This window comes from Pteropus vampyrus, unplaced genomic scaffold (assembly GCF_000151845.1).
Source record: "Pteropus vampyrus isolate Shadow unplaced genomic scaffold, Pvam_2.0 Scaffold282, whole genome shotgun sequence".
Taxonomy (NCBI): Eukaryota; Metazoa; Chordata; class Mammalia; order Chiroptera; family Pteropodidae; genus Pteropus; species Pteropus vampyrus.
In genome coordinates, this window is record NW_011889063.1 from 275,247 (window position 1) to 284,027 (window position 8,781).

At 44.9% G+C, this 8,781-nt stretch overlaps 1 protein-coding gene and 1 long non-coding RNA gene across 2 annotated transcripts in view; both read right to left on the reverse strand.

Moving 5' to 3' along the window:
• The window catches only part of ZGRF1 (zinc finger GRF-type containing 1), a 53,778-nt gene that overhangs the window by 33,322 nt on the left and 11,675 nt on the right, over positions 1–8,781 (reverse strand). The gene's annotated exons all lie outside the window — the stretch shown is intronic.
• On the reverse strand, positions 60–8,775 carry LOC111729802. Its single transcript, XR_002776391.1, has 5 exons — positions 6,396–8,775; positions 5,503–5,573; positions 3,899–3,964; positions 633–735; positions 60–543 (listed from the first exon to the last, which is right to left on the reverse strand). It is a non-coding gene; the product is annotated as an uncharacterized LOC111729802 (long non-coding RNA).

An 8,781-nucleotide genomic window follows, 5' to 3' on the forward strand; every position in this document is an offset into this window, starting at 1 on the left:
GCTCGGGACGCCTAGGCTTGGCGCACACACCGCTTCTGACTGCGGCCGGCCTCCTCTTACATTACGTGTCCTAATTGGCTTAGGACAGCCATTCGTTTCTCGTGTTTATCTTTGACTCCTTTACACAATTCTTAACGTCTCGTTTTTAATTGACTCTTCTATTTCTTACTTTCTAATTACGTATGCCTCTCATCTCATGTCATGTTGTAAGAATCAAAGCATCTCTGGATGACAGAGAGAGCAGCCATGCCCACTGTGGCTTCTCCTGCAGAAACCGCCCGGCCCATCCATCGCTGAAACAGTGTCGGGCGGTGTTGATAAACTTTCTCAATCGTGTTAAAAGAAACCAGCCTTAAGATTTTTATCTTTTTACTTTTCAAGACATTCATTTTTCATAAGACTACCAAAACTTTTGACTTCCACCATTAAAACTTCATTTTCGTTATACCTTATTTGCTTCCCATGAAGTCCTCGCTGCTGACGGAAAATCGTAATCCAAATGTCGTGAATATTCTGAATCTTTAGAAGGAAAATCTAAAATTGCTGTGGAGACAAAAAGCATGGATCTTTACATAAGTTTGTTCGATATCAAATACTTTCTTCATGTTACATTTTACTTATAATTTACTTACAATCAATTTCAATTGAGTCCTCACTAGCCTCAGCTATTGCTTGAAAATTGGCTTCAACATTAAAGCGAGCGCCTCCTTTTGGAAAGTTTTCTTCATCTGGAAACTAGAAAACAGAGTCATTTATCAGCTCATTTAGTCAAGACAAAACTGTGTGTGCACATATCCGTACCTTTGTCTCTCTGTATACGCAGACACACACACAGTCTACGGTGCTGACTTGAGACACAGAAAGACAGAAAAGAGGTGATGTGAAGCCAATGCATGCGGGAAAAGCAGAGAACGTTAGGGTCCAGCAATTCCTTCCAATCACATTTCTCACGCCTTTACATCGCTGAAGCAGGAATGCACCGTACATGTGACGGCATTTCACATCACGCAAGAGCTCCTACGAGCCAAACAAATACAGCCGACCGCTGGACAACACGCACGGACGGCTCAGGCCAACGGCACGCGGGTCTTCCCAACATGCACCCAGCCGGCCCCCTACCCAGCCCGCTGCAGCTGGGAGGGTGCTGACCACCGCTGGGAGGGTGCTGACCCCGCTGGGAGGGTGCTGACCCCGCTGGGAGGGTGCTGACCCCGCTGGGAGGGCACTGACCCCGCTGGAAGGGCACTGACCCCCCTGGAAGCCTGCAGGGGGGGCCGACCGCACGCCGGGTGCTCTAGGCCCTACGTGAGGGTGCAGCGCCCGCCGTTGCAGCCAGCGAGCTGCTCTGGAGTCGAGGCCCCACACGGGCTTCCGGCCGCGGAGGGTGGCGCTCCGGCCAGCCTTGCTCGCCCACCTACTGCAACCTCTAGTCTCTACGCTGTGACAACCCGAACCATTACTGGGGGAATGAGAAGATGGCGGGGGGGACACGTCACTACAATGCGGAAAACGCATCAATAAAACACTGCGCAAATGTCAGTTCTTGCCACGATCTGTGCTCACAATGGCATTCCAGCCCCATTCCCAGCACGTTCGTGTGTGGAAACCGTTTGGCTAATTCTAAATGTATGTGCAAAGGCAAAAAGGCAAGAACAAGTGGGAGGATCTAAAGTCATGTGAACAACCCTTTGTAAGATATAGAGACTTCCAAAACCACAGCCCAACGAACCAGAACAGAAAGCACAAACAGACCCCCAAATACATGGACACCTGATTTATGGCAAAGGGGGCAATAAAAAGGAATTGAGAAAAGAGCTTTTTCAGTAAGTGGTGCTAGGCCACCTGGATGTCCCTATGGAAAAAATGTGAAACTCCCATCTGTACCTCAATACACAGAAATCAATCACAGGTGAACGGTAGATGAAAATACGAAAGGCGAAGTGGTAAACCTTCTCCAAGGTAATGAGAGAATATCTTCAGGACCTTGGGGTAGAGAGAGAATTCTCAAACAAGACATGGAAGCACTAGTCACAAAGGAAACAGCAGATGAACTGTATCACGTCAAAAACTATAAACTTGCATTCATCGAAAGGCATTATGCAGATGTCAAGGTCGGGAAGATACGTGCAACATACACAACCAACAATGAGTAAGTGCATGTATCCAAGATATATAAAGAATTCTAGAAATCAATAAAAAATACACCCATCAATTAGAAGCCTAGCACGAAGCCGAACAGCCACGTGACTGAAGAGGCTCACGGCAAGAGCCCGGCCTCACTGCTGGGTGGGAAATGCACACGAAACACGAGGACACGCCACCAAGCTCCCACCCGCACCCACCAGAATAACTAAGTTCAAAACGCAATGTCAGCAGCAGGCACGCGTGAAGGGGTGGGGGGCAGGGGCGCTGTGAGCTCGACGACACGGGGAAGCAGTCTGGCCGGAGGGCCTCGGCGTGAACACAGGCGGCTCCACTGCTGGGTGGCAGGCTGCACGGTGAGCAGAGCATGTCGCATGTGCACGTGCTCGTCACAGCACACGACCTGCAGCAGCACTGTCGGTAACCACCCCGAACACAGACAACCCGAGCTGCAGCATGCACAAGCTGGGGTGCGTTCACACACTGCAACGCCACACCAGCCACGAGGATGGCCGGACACAGCCTCGGGCTGCAACATGGATGACCTCAAACTGCCATGTCGAACAAAAGACACAAAAAACACACTGTGTATCAGACCATAAAATAATATTTTAAAAGCGAAACAAATACATGGTATTAGAAGTCAAGACAGGGGCTCTCTTGGGAGAGAATGGGGCGGGTAACGACCGGAGGGGGGTGCTTCTGGGGGCTGTGGACCCTCTGTCCCCAATGGTGGAGTTCACTTTCTGGTAATTACTGAGCTGTGCACTTATGGTCTGCGTCCTTATTTTCTATGTACATTACAAAATAAAAGGAAAAAATTTTAAAAATATGTTTTAAACAGATACTGTTTCGAACACATGCTTATCATTCAACTCGTATTTTAAAATTAGAATTTCCTACGATAGTGAGTTTTAAAGATCCATCAGCGTAGGACTTTCTCTGCTGGAGCAGCTCCTTTCCTGTGTGCAGAGACTGGACTCACAGAACTACGGTGAAGGTGGCATTAATGCCCCCGCAAAGAGCACCCGACTTTAAGTGTTGAGAGCTCCTCCTGTCACTGATATTCACGAGGCCGTTGCAGAGAGATGTCGTAAGCCATCACGAAACACAAACGCGCCCCTGTATTAATGCTGAAAAGATTAAAGTGGTTGTTTTGCAAGACTGTGAGACCTGTTCTGTGAGATCACCACGAATTTTTAAAAAATATGTGACATCGACTTCAAATGGCAACTCATTCCGGAAGGAATGAGTGTTTATTTGCTGTTTACGCTTTGTGATAATTGTCCTTGAAAATGTTCAAATCCTATTTTTTCAAACTGAAAAAAACAGTACGAATGTGATCATTTGTAAGCTAAATTATGCAGCTGCTGACTGTTTATGAGTTTATATATTTGATCTTGCTACATAAGGGTGATAAATGCTTGAGTCACTACAGGGGTTTTGTCTTGTTTTGTTTTAGGCAACAGAGGTGCAAGCCCAGCTGTCACTGTCAACGACAATTCTTGGATTAGGTAATGCTTGCAAATCTGCAAAATTAGCTTTATGCTAAAAGGTTTGTTATTTACCAAATCCTATAGACCACATAGGACATTTACACAAAAGAAAGCAGGTTCATCTAAATACATATAATGGGTTAACTAATTACAAATGAGTTTGAAAACGGGCAATATAAAATGCAAATATAAAATTATATGCCATACTTCGCTATACACATACAACTTCCGGCTACTTGACATTTTGAAAGTTAACTCACCTGCAGAAATGAAAGGGACTCACGTGGTTCGGCTTCATTTTCTTTTGGCATCACAGGAGCCGGGCACTAAATTAAGATAAACCACAGGGAAAGGCAACTTACAAAACAAAACGTGAATTCCTACTAGACGTAAATACCAGAACACCACAACTAACAATCAAAGACAAAAACTAAGTGTTGATTAAACACCATGTTCACTTCGCGAGAATTTCAAAAGACCTGAATAGCACTGGTAAACATGAAGCAAAAGAAGTATTCATGTTATAAAACAGTAAGATCTTTAGACTTGACAGTGTACACCAAGAACCTCAGAAAGCTGTTCTTAGCCTTTCCAGTTATCAGTTCCACTTCTGGGAGTAAAATCTAAGAAAATAACTTAAAATGTAAACAATGATTTATGTGTAAAAACATTTACTAAAGTTTTATTTACATAGCAAAATGCTGAAATTAATCTAAATGTTTAAAAATAGTGAACTTTTGTCCAAAGCATAGGATAACCACAGGATGAAATGGTAAGGATCCTTTAAAAGATATTTATGGTAAGTTTTAATAATGTGAGAAAATACAACATGGCATTAAGGGGAAAGGAAATAAAACTATTTGTACATATCGCTCTAACCATATTTTACAAAATAGGCTTTTTTAAAAAAAAAGCTGGAAATGTTAAAATTATCTCATCTCTGAGTGGTGGAGTAAGTTTTTTTTCTTCACCTTTTTCTATATTTAAAAAAGGGGTGGAAACAAAGATTCTTTAAAAAAAAAAAAAAAAAGACCAGTAACATGGAAACTAGAGTAAGATAGAAATGGGGGCAAATGAGACATATAATGAAAGTGTCCCTCCAAAAATGCGAAGCGCCCCCTTGAGAAACACTAACCTAGATGACTTACTCTAAATTTCAGTGCATCCTGGTAACGCTGTCACTTTGTGTTAATACCACAAACTGTACCACAAGGCACCGTGGGTGCCACAGCGAACACCGGGGCCCACGACATGTTTTAAGCTGAAGGAAGCATTGTCCCCCGACATCTGTCAGATACCTAACAAACTACTAGGTCAAGGCAGTTTGGATCTCATGGCATTTCATTCCATGACATCGTATCTTTGCGAAGCTGGGCTTTGGGAAACTGCTAGGAGAAAAGTCAATTAACACGTGAAAATCAACGTGGCACGAGAAAGCTAACCCATTCCGAGGTCTGAGAAGCTGTGCAGTGTCCCCGTGCACACATTCCGTAACTGTCTATTTAAAAATTAAATGCTTATGGGGACCATTCACAGGATATACATGAATCATATCACGTTGAAATTTCTTAAACTAACTCAATGTGATACGTCAATTGTATCTCAATGAACCTGGGACCTATAAAAACAGAACGTCTACTATGTTACTAGGACATAGAACTGGAGCTGCTCACTTCCACCGACTATGTAGTAAGTGGGCGCTGCCAGGTGCTCCTTCTGGCTGAGGGACGCAAAGAAAATATGAGAGCAAGGTGAGGCCACGAACCTATACAGCTCGTGACCCTCTGTTATTATAACCTTATTGCAAATCACAGGACATTCTATATCGAAATAAAAGAATATCCTGATAGGGAAAATAACGCACCTGCTGAGGATTCCGGTTCAGAGGAGACTTGGGTCTAGCTTGTGAAACTGCCGCCATCAGGGGCTCCCCGGCTGTAACGGACAGAATCACGTGACTTTCTTCATCACACGTTTAATAACAGTGCTCTCAGCTGTTTCCAGTGTTTCTAACACTGAATGAAACAAGGAGCAGAACTCAGATTTTAAGACGCGGCCAAGCTGATAATTGCTGAGAAAAACGTCAATCGTTTTCCACACTCAGTGTGCCGGACGAGACAAACGAGACTCCCGAGAGGGAAGGTCCCCCAAAATAAGTAAACCAGGTAAACTCAGATTGAGATACACAGGGTTCTGTATCAGTGGGAGATATGACAGCAGTAATTTTAGAAAGGACGACCAGAGGGGCCTCTCCCGGGAAGTGACATGTAAGCTGAGGCCTGAGGACAAGAGAGCGTCAGCCACGCCGGGGCTCAGTGTCCAGGCGAGGGCAGGACAACAGACTGAGGGGCGGCGGGCGGCGGGCCTGCAGAGGGAAGGTGGCGAGGCCGCACACCTCACTGGGGATCTGATTAAAAAGCTATTTTTTCTTAAAAGAAAGAGTGCATATTCGATAATCTCAATTTCTTCTGTAGACACCAAGATCATCATTTTAAAGTGATTATTACTACAAGAAAATCATAGCTGTACCTGGTATAGACTTCATTTTTAGCCAATCTGTTTATTTCTGTTTTCATTATTTTCCTGTTAGAAACTTAGAACACATTAAATGAAACAAAAATAAGTGGATTTCTGAACTTAATGTTATTCCAGAAGAGAGCTTAAAGGTGGCGCTGGGTGAAAATTGATGTTTTCCCTCTACTGCCTTCACTCACGAACAAAATTCTGAATTAACATTTCTAAGGTAAATTCCATCACCTCGCCAAAGCTTTAACATGCTGGAGAAAACGTTAACACTTTCACACGTCCTAAATTGATAATAAAGCTGATTTTGTAGTTCTGTATAAAACTCTGTGAAGTCATTGGTTATATTCCAATAAGTTCAATTTCCTGAGACTGTCTCCAGAAAACCAACTCGATCCTTTAGAGGAATATGTTCCTGTCAGGAGCATCAGCCCTCGTCTTGCAGACCCGGCCCACTCACTACGCCGGGTGGAGGCCACGCAGACAGGCGCGCCCAGGCGGGGACAGGGCGAGGGGACTCCCCTGGTCCCCCTCACACTGTCAACCTGCCCTTCAGGTCCCCTTGGTGCCACATTCCTCACATCTGAGGCCAAGTTCTGGTGGTGACTGTGCCACTTAAAATGTGCCCTTCGCGCAGCGCCATCTAGTGTCGCTGAAGGCAGGGAGGCTGTGACGTCCCTTGTGGAGAAAACGCAAATGGCCTGAGTCACAGGAATCCCTGGCCCGAGTTCGATGCTAATGAGTCAGCGATATCAATAAGGGTCTTTAAACAGAAATACACATAAGACACAGTTCCGTGTGGACTGGTGGAGAATGTTCTGGCCAGAGGTTTGCAAGAGCCCAACCCTGCATTTCCCTAAAAGCTTCAGCTCACTGGTGACTGGTGACCGGCTCCGTGTTTGTGGTGACTTCACAGAACAGAGCTACTGCAGACAGCAAGGTCACATGTGACTGTCTTTTCCAAAGTGATGAGGAAAAAAAAGAATGCCCAGAACCAGATTCCACACTTCTTAAATCTTCATAGAAATTTATATCCTCATGTGACGTTATGTATCTGCCCCAATTTATTTTTAATTTTCCTTATTTTTAATTTAAAAAATTAACAATTGTCATAAAATTTAACTACATTAAAAAAACATTTTAGTAAAAAGCATTCCTGAGGAATCCTTTGAGATATTCAAATAAGAGTTCAATTTTAACTTGAGCATCATAAGGTACACTGTTCATTCACGTTCGTGTGTACACATTATTTACTACATTCACTAACGCGTTCTATATTTTTCTTTCCAAAATTATTGTTGGCAAAATATCATAAAGTCAAATGACCAATGACATACTGAAAGAAAATATTTGCAACATTTATCATGGGTAAGGGGCTAATATTTCTAACATGTAGAACTCAAACAAATCATTAAAAAACTGGACAAGGAGTAGAACAGAGAGTACATGACAAAAGATACACAAATGATGTTTAAACATATGAAGAGGCTGTTTCGCTTGTAGTAATGGAAACACAAATTTAAAATACACTGTAATGCCATCTCTCATCTATTAGACTGGCACAAATTCAGAAGGTTGGCCCCGCACTCTGGGGCACAGCTGTGGACAAACAGGCAAGCTCACCCCGTACTGGGGAGGAAAGGGGGCTAACTTCTGGACGGGAGCTTTGAAGTGTCTATGAAGACAGTTACCCGGCCCTCAGGCGCACCTCCAACAACACGCGGAAAGCCTGGTGTGTCACGTACGTACAGAAGGGGCCTCACTGCCACCATATTCCTTATTCGTGACAGCAGAGCCCTGAGCCTGGCTGCATAGCTACTGTCATCCACACAGGAATCCTACGGCTGTAAACAAAGTGGGGAGGAGTCCATGAAAGACAGGAAGTGACTTCCAGGATCTATCACTAGAAAACAGCAGTTGAGGGGCCAAAAATAGAGCACGGTATCTCCTGTTCTACACGGGACAAGAAGAACTTATACATGGAGCTGGTTATTTTTGCAAAAAGAATAACAGGCGTGACATCTTGGTTATCTACGGCAGACAGGAAAGGGAGGGATCCGAGGGTACACTTCCACCTAGCTTTGACTTTAACCGGGTTAATATCTGACATGGTCAGAAGAAATCAACGAGGACGGCCATAAAGCCCTCATTCTAAATATCACTGGACTTAACCGTATTCACATCAAATGACGACATGATCACACAAGAGAAAGCGTAACCCGGTTAACTTTAGAAACTCGACCCCGTGCTTGCAGTAGGGTGTATTCTAAAACAAAGGAAAAAAGCTGCGAAGGGTCCGTGAATGTCACAAGTTGTTTTCTGCTGGCAGCGACGCCGGTGTAACAACCTGGAGACCGTCTGTGGGCACTGGAGGCGGAGGAGGCGAACGCGCTGAGCGACGGAGGGACTGGGAGCCCCGGCCCCTGCGCTGCAGGGACGAAGCGGCAGTTACGGACGAGGCGGGGACCCTGGGGTTCAGAGAGAATCACCATGAGCTCGTGACTCCGGGAAAGAAGTACCTCCTGACACAGGTCCATAGTGAAAGAGCACGTCTGCTTGCGTGTGCTGTGTGCCTGCGTGTGCATGGGACGCGTGGCCCTGAGGGGTGGCCTGAGGGGCC